We start from the raw sequence: 16,015 nt of genomic DNA, 5'->3' as shown, positions 1-16,015 counted from the left end.
AACTCAACAAAAGATAAAGCCAGCACAGGAGGTAAACCACTTTCCAGGTAACTATGTACTTGGAAGCTCTTCCACACTAATGATGGACCAAGTCCAGCAAAGATGTTTGCAGAGGTCTTGTGTAACAACGATAATAATCTCTCAAAATAGTTCCCACATTTCACCCTTCTACTCAAAAGGGCTTCCAAATTCAGTCCTCAGGAAAACGTGTTTGCAATGATGGGTTTAGGTGCAAACTGTTATTTGACAGTTGTACTTGGATTACAAGTAGAGTTGTACTCTACTTGTAATCCATCAGTGGGAGGAAATGTCTACTTCAGTAGGGAAAGCTGCTGCACAATGCTGTTTATTTTTGCCATTGAGGGAGAATGATTTGAAGACATGGTCATATTAAACTCTAAAAAGGCACTTCGCTTCCAAGCTCTGGAAGCTGGAATGCAGCTAGGTTTAACAGAATCAAGTTGAAGGGATGAAAACAAAAAAGCTGCTGCGACTTCAAAACGTGTAGAAAAGCTAGTTTTGTATCAGACCATTAATGCTGTCAGAGCGATTAATGGCAGACACAGACAGTGTATTAACAACATAACCCTGGTTCTCCCACAAAATGAAAACACTGGAAGTTATCGTCTGGCAGTAAAAAACAGTAATCTACTTCCTAAAAATGACCAAATTCAGTTAATTGATATTCAGTCTTTGGTTGAAAAGGGAGAAAACTTCAGCATCAAGATTTCCTCAATGCACAACCCATATTGCACATTCAATGTCAGTCACAACATTAACCATTAAATAACATTGTTGATTTAGACAGCTGTTCTATAAGCATTCCACCTTATCCCCACCAACTTGCTTTTTTTTTGTTCATTTATGGGATGTCGCTGGGCTAGGATTTATTGCCCATCACTAATTGCCCTTCAGAACCTATTGAAAGCAGCACATTTTCATTTTTTGCGGAGGCTTACAGAAAGTGAATGGTAGCAAATTTGTGAAGCCAAGCCATGACAACTTAAAATAATCCTTTGTGATGGACATCCAATTCTGATTAAAATTGGAAGTCAGTCTATCTCCAAACCTTTGTGACAACTCAGTTGCAAGGTTGAGAGTATAATCTTATGGCAAAACACTCAAACCATTTCAATCAGCCGCATCGAGACATCTGCACTCTGATCCCAGATTGTCCAATTATGCAGAACGTAAAACTACCAGTGAAAATCGCACTGAATTTCTCAAACGTAGTTAACAGAAAAAACCTAATATGACAGCAGTTGTGTTTTTCTAGGAATGCGTAAATAGCATAAAATCACAGCTGTTCCCCGTTAAAGAATGGAAAAAGCAGAAAATGGCACAGGAAAGTGAAGTGGCATAACAGAATAATGCAAAACAGCATATTTAGCATGGTTTAAAAATGCCACACTTCTGATATTGCACCAATATCCTTGCATTACTTCAATTTGTCACCTCATTGTGGTATTACACAGCTTCACCAAAGTTGGAAGTACAAATTAAACAATGCAAGCACTACAGTTGTATCAAGTCCATGCATTTTGATACAGTGCTAATAAAAGACTAGTTGGCAAAATTGAAATCCAGGAAATCAAAGTTGAAGTGGCAGCATAGAAATAAAATTAGCCAAGAGACAAATGGTCAAGAGTCAAGGTGAATGACTGTTTTCAGACTGAAGTACACAACGATGCTCAGTAATAGTGGACTCAGATTCTACTACTACAAAGCATCATTGAGCAGCACGATGACACAGTCGTCAACACTGCTGCCTCAGCACCAGGGACCCAGGTTCGATTCGCAGCTTGGGTCACTGTCAGTGTGGAATCTGCAGGTTCACCCGTGTCTGCGTGGGTTTCCTCTGGGTGTGCCTGTTTTCTCCCACAGTCCTAACAATGTGCTGGTTAGGTGCACTGGCCATGCTAAATTCTCTCTCAGCGTACCCTAACAGACACCAGGCTGTGACAGTTTTAGGGGATTTTCACAGTAACTTCATTCCAGTATAAGCCTACTTGGGACAATAATAAATAACAACTGATGAAAAATACTGTTTTTGATACTTAACGACCAATAAACTTGGGTGCAGGATGCAAAATTTTGAAAGTTTGCAGATACATGGCAGATGAAATTTAACAAAGACAAGTGACAAGTAATGTACTTTTGACGCAGGAACATGAAACAATCCCAAATGGGATGCAGTGGAGTTGGACTGTCACGGGCACTACAATTCCAACTGCACCATTTTATGACTCAAAAGCAACAACTGCTTAAATAAAAACACTATCCTTCAGTCAAAAACTATCCTTCGGGCACGAACTAACTTGAATATCCATAGGTGCATTAATAATAAAGAACAAAACATGGAAAATAAATTTAATTTTGATAATTAAAGCCAGTGGTGGGATTGAACAAACTTGGCATTTGGTTCAGGTAATAATTCAGAGATTACTACTATCTTTAGAGATAGTGTTTTAATTTGGATCCTAATACTTAAACCCAGGGTCACTCAGATGATTTTTAGTGCCCCTTCTGTTTTCAGAATTTCTAGGTAGTGGTTACCTCTGCCATTGAAGGTGAGCAGAAGTAATGTTTCAGCTCGAATTATTAGTCTGTTTGTCTGTGAACAATATATCTGAATCCATCGGCAGCAAGTTCCACAAATTCACCACCCTCTGCGAGAAGTAGCGTTAAATGGTAACACAGTAGTGAGCACTGCTACCTCTCAGCGCTAGGGAATCAGGTTCTATTGTGGCCTTGGGTGACTGTGGAGTTTGCACATTCTTCCTGTGTTTGCATGGCTTTCCTCTGGGTAATCCAGTTTCCACCCACAGTCCAAAAATGTGCAGGTTAGGTGGATTAATCATGCTAAACGTGTTACAATCTATACAAGTGATCTGCAAGCAAGGACAGAGTGTAACAGCAAAATCTGCGGATACTAAAATAAATGGGAAAGCAAGCAGTGAAGAGGATTATAAAGATTATACAGACAAATATAGATAGGCTTGGAGAATGGACCAAAATTTGGCAGATGGCATTTAATGTGTGAGGTTATCCATTTTAGCAGAAAAAAAACAGAAAAGCAAGTTATTACCTAAATGGAAAGCAGATTCAAAATACATCCGCGCAGAGGGATCTGGGTGCCTGCGTTCATGAAATCGCAGAAAGTCAGTATGCAGGCGCAGCATGCAATAAGAAAGGCAAAAGGGACTTGAATGTATGAGTAGGGAAGTGTTGTTGACATTGTATAGGATGTTGGTTAAGACCTCATCTGGAGTATTGTGTCCAGTTTTGGTCTCCTTATTTGAGGAAGGATGTGGTGACATTGGAGGCAGTTCAGAGGAAGTTCACCAGATTGATTCTGGGGATGAAAGGGTTGACATGTGAGAAGAGATTAAACAGTTTGGGTTTATAATCACTAGAGTTTAGAAGGATGAAGAGGAGATCTGATCAAAATATAAAATTTAAAAAAGGGATTGTAAGTATATGTAGACCAAATGTTTCATCTTACAGGGCAATCTAGGACAAGGGGTCACACACAGAGGTTGGGAGGCTGTAGATTTAACGCTACTTCTCGCAGAGGGTGGTGAATTTGTGGAACTTGCTGCCGATGGATTCAGATATATTGTTCACAGACAAACAGACTAATAATTCGAGCTGAAACATTACTTCTGCTCACCTTCAATGGCAGAGGTAACCACTACCTAGAAATTCTGAAAAAATACCTATCAAGTTCAAAAATATCAATTGGGTCAATTTGCAAAATCTACAACAAACTTTCTTCATGTTTTCACTGGTGCATGATGATACGAGTATATTCACCTCATTACAGTAGTGCCGTTTCAAATTGCTACATGGATATATTGGACCTCAAAAATATATCATCATGTTCTTCATCCAAGACACACTAAAAATGCCTCCACAGGAGAACCTAATCCTGCTCACCATCCTCTTAGGGGCAACTAGGGAGAGGTAATAAATGCTGGTGCAGTGATGCCCACATCCAATAAATGGATAAAATGCATGCTGGTCGAGGTGAAACTAACACTGAAGTCACAAACTGGTTGAAATCTGGAAATAAACCCAAATGCCTGAAAATTGCAGGGTTGTTTCTGCTACATCGCTTTAGTATCAAGAAGTCTACAAAAGATGGGTACTATTGATCTGCAATTGAGAGAATCAAGAGAAAAACAACACAAGTAATGGTAAACATGTTACAGATGAGGTGATTATGAACATTCAGAACACCTGATAAGATAGCACACATGGGAAAACTAAAGAAAATTAAGCGGCATAGAATTTGGGAAGGCTACAAAATTAGATGTTAAATTGATTAGAGGGGAAATAGAAGACGAATGCAGGCAATTTTTCAGTATGTTTGAAAGTGAGGAGCACTTTATTGTCCTTAGAATGTAGTTCTGTTCACTACGTAAATTAATATTTTGAATACAAGGCACAAGACGATATGATACCCAAATCTGCAGACAGTATAATAAGAGGCATAGTAATGAATTCCAAGAACCAAAGAAAGACGCAGAAAGTTATAGATCCTGAAAGATGATCGAAAAGGCAAATAGGGCGGCAGATGGTCAATAAATACAAGATGACACATTTTGGTAAAACAAATGAATATACTTTGAATGAGGGAAACTAGATGATTTGGAAGAATGAGGATTTGTAATTTAGGTTCATATGGCCTAAAAAGCAACACTGCAAATACAAATGGTTGAATAAAAGGGGAATGTTGGGTTTTAGGGCAAGCAGTACAGAATATAAAAAGGTGCAATTATATAAAACTTTGTGGAACCACAGAATAGGGTTTGCTATTTTAAGCTCCACAGTACAGAGGCAAGAAAGAATGCTTCCAAGAACTGATCTATGCTTGAAAATCATTATCGTAATAATCAGGGGCAGTTTTTGGGATACTGGGGAAGGAAAACCAAAAAAGAAAGACAGAAAGAAATAAACTAGAAATTAATGCACTCAAGTTTAAGAAGTATTTTAACTGATGAACAATCATGCCCAAAATTTCAATATCTAGCCAAAAATGAAAGACTAAAGTATTAACTTGCAATCCCAAGGCAAATTCAACTCATGAAGTTAACTTCACATATTCAATTATACAGCACTTAGAGACTGCATGTGCACCATTCCTGAACTGACGGAGTCTTTTTGAAATAAACATAGAACACGACAGCAGAAACAGACCCTTCAGCCCACAAGTTGCGCTGATCATATCCATACCTACCACGCCTATCTATAACTCTCAATCCCATTAATTCCCACGCACTCATCCAGAAGTCTCTTGAGACCCCAACGAGTTCGCCTCTACCACCACCAACGGCAGCCGATTCCACTCACTCACTACCCTCAGAGTGAAAAACTTACTCCTGACCTCCCCTCTGTACCTGCTCCCCAGCACCTTAAACCTGTGTCCTCTCGTAGCGACCATTTCAGCCCTGGAAAATAGCCTCCGAGAATCCGCCCTAAAGGTGATTGTTTTCAACAATAAACCAGGATAATGGCTAATCAACTCAAGGAATTAGAAGAACTGAAGGGTACAACAGTACGAGGTCTCCAAGGCCTGTTCCTTTCTCAATCTACCAACACGGCAAACTGACCACGGTAACAAGACTACGAGCGACTGTGACTTGCAGAAAATCCATTCCTTCAAGAATTCCCAAAACATTTTGCATAGGAGTTTGGCTGTTGAGTTCACCTAAACTTCCCTTCAGCAGTGATGACACTTTCACCAGCGTGTTTTCCAGAACAAGACAATGTGAATTACAAAGTACTCTTTTGCTCCTAACCTGTTACGTGCAACATTCTCTTCAACTGTACCTTCCATGTGGTATGTGTCACAGTATGAAAAAGAATGTTTGAAAGAAAAAAAGAATGCGAGAATGAGTGCAAGCAACAGTTCCACAGCATTACATTTTGGCATGAGCATTAAAATAAGTAATCCCCTTTATTTAACCCCACAAATTGCTTGCTGCTTATTATTCAAATTGTCCATACACCAGGGGTCTCTCTCTCTCTCTCTCACACACACACACGCGCACACACTTTACTGTGTATGGACAATCGAGAAGAGGCAAAAATTGCAGTAGTTCTTTCTCGCTCTGTCCATAACAAAGACATCGGCTTTATAAATAAAGGTAGAGTACTCAAGAGGGATTATGGTGAACCTTTATAAAAATTACTGGCTCGGCCTCAATTGCAGTATAGCGTCCGATTGTGGGCACCCCTCTTCAGAAGGCTCGAAAATTGGTGCAGAGAAGATTAAAAGAATGGTTCCAGGGATGCAAGACTTCTGTTACGTGGATAGATTGGAGCAGTTGGGGTTGGTCTTTTTAGAAAAGGCTGGAAGATTTGGTAGAAATGCTCAAAATCATGAGTGAAAACTGATTAGAGTAAATAGGGAGAAATTGGCCAAATGTTCACGAACCAAAGGATGCTGATCAGCAAAAGAACCAAAAGTGAAATTCTTTTTATTTAATGCAGCATGTGGTTAGGATCTGGAATGCAATGAATTTCCCAGGTGGGGTGTGGAGGCAGATTTAATTAAGGCTTTCAATAGGGAATTGGACAATTATCTGAAAAGCAAAAATATTGCAGGACTACAGTAAAGGACATGGGAGTGGAAGAGTGAGTTGCTTTTGCAGAGTGTTACATGGAAAAGGCAGATTAAATGGGTGTCCTCCTCTGTGCTGTAACTATTCTCATTAAGTGTCACAATACCAGGTTGAAGTCCAACAGGTTTATTTGGTAGCAACCGCCACTAGCTTTCAGAGCGCTGCTCCTTCGTCAGTTAAGTGGGAGTTCTGTTCACAAACAGGGCAATATAAAGACAAACTCAATTTACAGAATAACAATTGGAATGCAAATCTTTACAGCTAATGAAGTCTTAAAAGGTACAGACAATGTGAGTGGAGAGAGCATTAAGCACAGGTTAGAGAGATGTGTATTAGCTCCAGGCAGGACAGTGAGATTTTGCAAGTCCAGGCATGTCATAGGGGTTACGGATAGCGTGACATGAACTCAAGATCCCGGTCGAGGCCATCCTCATGTGTGCGGAACTTGGCTATCAGTTTCTGTTTAGCGACTCTGCGCTGTGTGTCATGAAGGCCACCTTGGAGAACGTTTACCCAAAGGTCAGAAGCTGCATGCCTGTGACCGCTGAAGTGTTCCCCAACAGGAAGAGAACAGTCTTGCCTGGTGATGGCCGAGTGGTGTTCATTTATCCGTTGTCATAGCACCTACTTGGTCTCCCCAACATACCATGCCTCAGGACATCCTTTCCTGCAGCGTATCAGGTAGGCAATGTTGGCCGAGTTGTAAGAGTACATACTGTGTACCTGGTGGATGGTGTTCTCATGTGAGATGATGGCATCCATGTCAACGATCCAGCACATGTTGCAGAGGCTGCTACGGCAGGGATTGTGTCGTCGTGGGCACTGTTCTCCTGAAGGCTGGATAGTTTGCTGCAGACAATGGTCTGTTTGAGGCTGTGCGGTTGTTTGAAGGCAAGTAGTGGGGATGGCCTTGGCAAGATGTTCATCTTCAAATGACATGTTGAAGGCTCCAGAGGAAATGTCATAACTTCTCCGCTCTGGGGAAGTACTGGATGACAGGATGCGCTGTCCACCACGTCCTGTGTTTGTCTTCTGAGGTTGGTGTGGTTTTTTGCTGTGGTGCATCAGAACTGTCCATTGATGAGTTGAGCGCCATATCCTGTTCTTATGAGGGCATCTTTCAGCATCTGGGTATGTTTGTTGCGATCCTCCTCATCTGAGCAGATCCAGAGTATACAGAGGCTTGTCCATAGGGAATGGCTTCTTTAACGTGTTTAGGGTGGAAGCTGGAGCATCGTGAGGTTATCCATGGGCTTGCGGTACAGCAAGGTGCCCGTCCTTAATGTGATGCATTTGTCCAAGAATGCAACTGATTCCTGAAAGTTGTCCATGGTGAGTCTGACGGTGGGCTGGAACTTGTTGATGTCATCATATAATTGTTTCAGTGATTGACATTTTCTTCCTTTGGACTCAATGAACATCGATGTATCTACTGTACAATATCGGTTGAAGGTCCTGTGCGGTGAAGAAATCTTGTTTGAAACCTGTGCATGAAGATGTTGGCGTACTGAGGTGCAAATTTGGTCCCCACGGTTGTTCCATGTGTCTGAATGAAGAACTGGTTGTTGAAGATGAAGACATTGTGGTCCAGATGAAGTGGATGAGTTGTAAAATTGCATCTGGAAACTGGCAGTTGTTGGCATTGAATACTGAGGGAGTTGCAGCGATGCCGTCGTCGTGGGGGAGGCCGGTGTAAAGTGCCGAGACATCCATTGTGACGAGGAGTGCTCCTGGTTCAACTGCTCCACGTTTGCTGAGTTTGTCAGAAGTCCATAGTGTCGTGACAAAAGCTGGGGGTTCTTTATACAATAGGTTTCAGGATGCATTCGATGTAGCCAGAGAGGTTCTCGCACAGGGTCCCATTGCCTGATATGATGGGACAGCTATGTCACACAATCTGTAACCCCCATGACTTGCCTGGACTTGCAAAATCTCACTGTCCTGTCTGGAGCCAATACACATCTCTCTAACCTGTGCTTAATGCTCTTTCCACTAACATTGTCTGTACCTTTAAGACTTGATTAGCTGTAAAGATTCACATTCCAATCATTATTCAGTAAATTGAGTTTGTGTCTTTATATGTCCTGTTTGTGAACAGAACTCCCACGAACCCGACAAAAGAGCAGCGCTCTGAAAGCTAGTGACGTTTGCTACCAAATAAACCTGTTGGACTTTAACCTGGTGTCATGAGACTTCTTATTGTGTTTACCCAAGTCCAACACTAGCATCTCCACATCTAACTATTTATCAGTATAATTTTAGAAGCATAAAAGTATCGTTAAATCACTTGGATGAATTACATTATGTAAAATGACAACAGGTAGCCCAAGCATCTTGGTAAAATTATACTTAATGACTCAGATGTACAAAAAGTATAATTTCAGTTACACAAGGTCAAAGATATCTCAACAAGCATGGATGACAAACCTGTTTCCTTATATTACTCACACAAATGTTATCAAAATACTCATTTCTAGGCGATCATTTTAAAAAGATAAATAAATGCAAACAGCAGACTAGCAATCTGTTTATTTACTCTTATAAGTATTTACCACAATAAATGTTCTCCCAACAGAAATTTATATAGCTATTGGTTGCAATAGGACTGTGTAAAATGATTGGCATGTTACTACAGTGAACAAGGATGGAGGCTATGCTTTCCATAAACACAGTGTATAATTTGAAAATATTAAAACTCTTCCAAGTTTTCCTTTTTTAAAAACTTTGTTTTCTACTCTTGAATGTTTGTTTTTAAGGCTCATTTGAGTCCAGTCAAATTCAATAATACAATGAAGGGATTCCACTAAAAGATCAGCAGGATAAATTACTAAACAGAGGATGTCCTTTTTCATAATTACCTTTGTCCCGTTTGTATGGCCACTGCATTGGCTAAGGTCTTAAATTAAGGGTCTCCCATTTAAGTGGGGATGAGGAGACTTTTTTTTCCCCCCAAGACCATAAGTCTACGGAACACCACCATAAAGTGGAGAAGGCAGAGCCACTGAAAACTTTCAAGGCTGTATTAGGTTGATTTTTGATAGAAAGAGCGTCAAAGGCATTTGTATGGTGCCCTTAGTCATATACTTTGTGTAATAACCAAGAGAAAAAAAGCAATCACTAAATATCTGACAAAAGAGCTATGGCCACAGGAAGGTCAGTATCAGTGGAGACTGATTTTGGGTAATTGGCAGAAAGAAAAAGCAACATCAGAGGAAAACATTTACGCAACTAGTTACCATGATCTGAATACATGGCCAGCAGAGGAGTGGGGGCATGCAATACACCATATTATCTCAGTTCTTTCTTGAAAATACACTTTCGCTTTGACTTGTTACTCTAACAAACTTAATTATTCCAAAACATCTAAATGTCTGTGATATACATTCCTTTCTCATCTTATTGCATAATATTCAAATTACTGCTGTCGTCATTCATTCTCTAATAATAACAGGTTATGAAAAAAACTTGATTAGATTCGACTTTTCACTGTATACTGATCCATGTGACAAGTATTTTCTTGTCCGCTATAAGACAAAGCATACCATACAATGAAAAGCAGTGTGCAGAATTTTGTGTTACAGTCATAGCTAGGGTGTAGAGAAAGGTAAAGTTTTAGAAGCATAGAACAAGAGTAAAAGATAGAATTTAAGTGTATGCTGGGCACAGCTTGCAAGAAATTGCCTTGCTCCATCTTGGAATGTAGCTTTAAGTTGTTGATCTTTGTCTATTTCTGTATTCAAATTCAACCACTTACTGTGCACTTATACAGCAGCAGCCTGTTCTACAAGTCTGAGATCAGAAAATTAACCTTAGTTTATTCGAAAAGGAAGGTCCTCACTTGCAGGACTTGCATGTCTCAATTTAGAGGAAGGGTACAGGATTGTCTGATTGGAACATATTTTCTCCAGACAACTGAAATATTGCATTTCTCTATACCAGGTTTGCGCATATTTACTCAATCTGAAAAATAAATCACTGCATTAGGTGAAAGGGCTTTATGAACAGAATTACTTCAAGCAAAAACTCAGTTAAGGCTAAATGCCTGAAGAGACTGGTTGGTACTAGAAAGGATGAGAAGTGATTTACGCAGCTCATCAAGGACGCACGATGGCAGAAAATTAGATAGTTGCCACACAAATCTATTAGAATGGGACAAAAGCATAAGGAGAATTGCAAATATCAGGCATAATGTAGATTCATGTTCACTGTTTCCTATTATCTAAGCAAACAAACTAGAAAGGTTCTAGTGCTGTTTAGAATCCTGAATGGAACATTTTCAGAGTTTTAACCACAGAGGGCAATCAACTTCCAGATATAAAAACAAGCAGACATTTAAATCAAGTAGTTGGCACAGTTACCATGCCTAGGGTTTTCCCCCTAATTTAGTACTTCTGGCCTGCCAATGGCACCACCCTAGCTTTTTTTGAATAGTGTCACAAGTAGGCTTACATTAACTCTGCAACGAAGTTACTGTGAAAATCCGAGTTGCCACACTGACGCATGTTGGAGTACACCGAGGGAGAATTTTGCATGGCCAATCCACTTAACCAATGCGTCTTTCAGACTGTGGGAGGGAGGAACCCGGAAGAAATCCACGCAGACAAGGGGAGAACGTGCAGACTCCACACAGTGACCCAAGCTGGGACATGAATCTGGGTCCCTGGAGCTATCAGGCAGCAGTGCTAAACAATATGCCGCCCACCTGAAGGGTGATCACCACCAGACAGGTACTGGAGCTAGAATTACTTGATATAACAGTTCAACTGACTAAGTTGCTGAACTTTATAATATAAATAGCCCCATGTTTGTGGAGCCAATGGCATCATTAGGTCAATCAACACTTTGATTTATGAAAATCACATTGGATCAAGGTAATTGATCAAGCCCCCAGGTTCCCAGTACAACAGTTGAATCTTTGCATGTCACAGAAGGCAATTCAAACAAAACCAGATACTGCTCTGATTGGACAACAAATGACTAAATCATATAACAGCACCTAGAACAATAAGATCTTTTATCCATCAACTTACTAACAACCACATATACCAAGTGAATGTTTGAAGTTTGGCTTGAAGCAAAGCAGTGGTTCTGGCGCAGCCACTTACTCCATTGGCAGCACCTGCTGCCCATCAAACTGTGGAGACCGAAGTTGCTAAAATCAACTTTTAAGAGCGGACGGTTGCAAAATTTCTAACAGGAAGATATGGGCCTATTATTTGAGCTTGTGTTAAGTTTCATTGCAACAGTGTAGGTTCAGAACAGATTCAAAGTGGAAAAATAAATTAAAATTAGGCAAGGTCACACTTAAAAACCAAAAGATGTCCAGCAATAGTCAATCTACAATCAATCAGTCTTTCAAATGAAGAATGAAACTTTTACTCAATTTCTCAACCGCAGATGCTGCCCGACTTGCTGTTTCTATTTCAAATTTCCAGCTTTCTTAGTATTTTGCTTTTTCATTGTGTGGAGTGGGAGAGCAGAGGTGAAATAAGAGAGAAACATTTACATAGGAAGTATATGTCATTTATCTCAATACCATGGAAACAGATGCAGGTGGTTAAGTATAAACACACTTAAAATACAGGACAACCCAGAGGCCTCCTTGAATATTTGAATGACACACTGTTAGGAACAATATATAATTAAGCTGAAAATATTTGTGTTAAGGTAAAATGGTTCATTTCATTTTTTGTTGTTTTCATGTCTGGGTGGACCTATGGCTGAAGGTTGGTCTTTGGGTGTTTTTATAAATATGTACACACAAACATCCATTCAATGAGGTTTTACAACCCTGAAGTTAAAGAGATGAGTTAAAAATGTCAGATGTTTTGTGATTTTTGTGGGGAAAACAAAGTAGAGAAAACTGGGCTGACGCCTAGCAAACGTGGTCAAGTGAGTGAAAAACAGTAGTGAATCTCAATAAAGGTAACTATGATGGTACGAAGCTTGAATTGGCCATGATGGACTGGGAAACATTACTGAAAGGAAAGACAATGGCAGGTATTTAAAGAATGAATACGTGAACTCCACAAGTTGTTTATTCTTGTTTGGCGCCAAGAGTGGTAAGGGAATTGTGGCCAAACTATGGGATAGGGATGCTGCAATTGCATAGGGCATTGGTGAGGCCATACCTGGAGTAGTGTGTGCAGTTTTGATGTCCTTATCCGAGGAATAACATCCTTGCTGGAGAGTACAGCTAAGGTTTACCAGGCCAATTATTTGGATACGGGTCTTTCATATGAGGACAGAATAAGTCGGTTAGGATTACATGCACTGGAGTTCAGAAGAGTGGGAGTGGATGGGAATCTCATAACCTTATAAAATTCTAACAGGATAGATTCAGAAAGCACGCTCTCAATGGTGAGGGAGACAACTAGGGGTGACAGTACAAGGATAAGGGGTAAACCTTTTAGAATGGAGGTGAGGAAAAATGTCTTTACCCAAAGGATGGTGAATGTGTGGAATTCACTACCACAGAAGGTAGTTGAGACCACAACGTTGTTTTAAGAAACTAGATATAGGTGTAGAGGCAAAAGAATCAAGGGATATGGTGGGAAGAGGGGGAAATCAGGATATTGAATTCAATGATCAGCCATGATCAAAATGATTGGCACAGCAGGCTTGAAGGGCCGAATTGCCTAATCCTGCTTCTAGTTTCTGTCTTCAATGTGCGCCAGAGAATGAAGCCAGAGACTTTTCAGCTCTCTCAGAAGAGAAATGCACAAGGCTAGTGGGGCAGCACTTAATGGAGTAGTTATAGGATTCAAAAAAAACGATCAGTTTAGCAGTATTGCTACTGTAAGTGAGTTTAAAGTACGATTTTTTTGAAATGTCTCAGGGAGACACACAAGTTGGACAAGAAGCACAACAGAATGCTCAAGAATTCACTTAAGAAAAAAAGCTTGTGTAGTAGTCCCAAGCACTGTGCCTTCACATGAAAACGCTTCATTGATTGTGTCTGGAAAGATATTGTTGGGCAAAGAAATATTGGGAAATTGAACCTTGTGCTTGTTTTGAGACCTTTCCAACTGTGTTCTCGTTTTAATAAATATTTAATTTTTGCATTAAAACTTAAGCCACAGGCTCCATCAATTTGTTTAGTAACTTTATTCCATGGTTTCTAAAAATAGAAAGGATCCATTAAGCCAGGCTTCACTCTGGGATCGGATTTGTTCAGTATCAGCTGCGATCATAGCAGAATAAGTTTTCCAATGCTACGAACGTTATCAAATAGGTGGAGCTAGTCCAATATTACGATTGTAAAGCAGATGATACACTGCTTTGCAAAAAATTCAAAACAGTTTGAATAAGATTCACAAAACATGTCAAGCAGCAACGGCAGTGCAAACATTTCCACTTAATATGCCCATATGTTAAAAAGCTATTCCACAGTAGCTCTCAAGCCCCAAAATCAAACCCAAAGAATATTTTGAATCAAACTTTTAGATTTGGTAATAATGGAATGGCACCAAAGGAACAACAGAAATGAAGCAATGACAACTTGGTGAATATCAAAAGGACAGCAACAAACAGATGGGAGGACTAATTTGTTCACAAAAAGCTAGCTGACAAATATTGCTCGCTGCACATCCAAGAAGGGATGAAGGAAAATGAAAATTAGGGTAACGTGCAGGCTGCAATCATATTCACTGAAGGAAATTATACTGTTACAGACAAGATGAAGAATAATTTAAACAGTCCTATTTCCTCCTCTTGCTACCTGTCCGTAAATAGAAAAGATGTTTTCCCTTTTATAAACAGTGGTGTATTTTCTTCAACCCTAATCCTCTATTAATAACCCGAATGTAAACTTGAAATGAGGTGAAATAACAGGGTTGGTTTATTTTACATGTACAGAAAGGGGTTTTGGATAATGGATGTATTTTTCCAGGTCTAGAAGATTGAGGTGTGAGACCCTGTTTTCTTGTAGACATATTGCCTCCGATGGCCAGCTCTGCCTTAAAAATATAAAGCTGCTGGTGTATTTACTACAAATTTGTTATTTTGTAGCTACAGGGGCATTGGCACTTCTTTAAAAGTAATGAGGACTCTACTACTTTCTGCAGGTTAGGAATCCCTCTGGTCGGGGTCATGGCTTGCCAGGAAGTTTGGCTAAAGTCTTTGTAGCCAGATTGATGTAGATACACATTTTTCTTCCCTTTCTGGAAAAGACAATTGGCTTGGATTATCAATCCTATACTAATGGCTCAAATGTTTGAATTTTCCTACATTCTCTCCAGATACCTTAAAATCTATTCATAACTTTCAAGACATAGATCAGGCCACCTCCAAGACTTCTTTACCAAGTTAAAAAGCCCTAACCATTTCAATCTTACCTTATAAACTGTACTGAGTTCTGATACAATCTTTGTAATTTTTTTTGCACTTCAAGTTCTCCCTCACATGCTTTTTATATTAAGACCAAAACTGTGAGCATTGCTGATCAGCACCCCATTCAAGTTCAACATGGCTTCGCTACTTTTGAATTCTATACCTCTAGAAATAAATTTGAGTTTTTTGGGCAATTTTTGCTTAACTGAACAATGGGCACTGCTTTTAATGATTTATTCATTGTATTCCTATATCCCTTTACTCTTGTACTCCAGAAGTACAAATGGTGTTTCATGTCCTATCAAGTACATTGCCTCACATTTATCTATACTGAACAATCTGGTCTACAAATTTCCTAATGCCTTTTGTTATATTCTTCCGAAGTATTAGTTACATCCCACAGTATTACATTTGTATTTTCATCTGCAAACTTATTGCTAACTTGCTCCTAATTTCAAAACTTAATTTAAGTTGGGTCAGTGGTGCTAGCATTGGTCCTTGTGAACACGACTTTCTTCCGATCTGAGGAACCTCTACTGTCTGCTTTCCATTTCTTGGCCAGCTGGCCACATTATTTGTGCGCACTCCATCTTTGTTAGGAAAAGATCATACGGTGCCTTTCAAAAATCCACAATATATTTACTGCGTTATCCTCAACTACTTTTTCCACTGACTGAATTCTTGATAAGTCAGTTCGGTTATGCATGGCTTCACTTTTCAGAAGCCATTCCATTAAACCCCATCAAATAATATTTCTCAAATTAGTCCCCGCTCTGATGTAAAACTTTGTTGCTCTCCTCACTTTTAATTAATTTACCAACCTGTAATAGAAGTGATCAAAGCCTATCCTCCTTTCAAGAATATAATATTTGATCAAAATCTGAAAGCCTGGGGGGCTTTGAGGACCTATAAAAAGACTGGGGAGAAGACCCCAAATGGGAACAAGAAAATGGCACTTGAGTCTGCATTTGAACAAATCTCCCAAAAGTCAGCATGCAGTGATTTTCACTGTCTGCTTACACTTTTAAAATTGTAGATGGCAGAGAATCTCATGC

At 39.7% G+C, this 16,015-nt stretch overlaps 1 protein-coding gene across 2 annotated transcripts in view; it reads right to left on the bottom strand.

Annotated features, from left to right (window-relative positions):
* The window catches only part of trim33 (tripartite motif containing 33), a 166,345-nt gene that overhangs the window by 110,718 nt on the left and 39,612 nt on the right, over positions 1-16,015 (bottom strand). The window lies entirely within an intron of this gene.

This window comes from Carcharhinus amblyrhynchos, chromosome 22 (assembly GCF_965287045.1).
Source record: "Carcharhinus amblyrhynchos chromosome 22, sCarAmb.v2.hapA, whole genome shotgun sequence".
Lineage (NCBI taxonomy): Eukaryota > Metazoa > Chordata > Chondrichthyes > Carcharhiniformes > Carcharhinidae > Carcharhinus > Carcharhinus amblyrhynchos.
The sequence above is the reverse complement of the archived record's forward strand: the minus strand, read 5'-3'. Positions and strand labels throughout refer to the sequence as shown.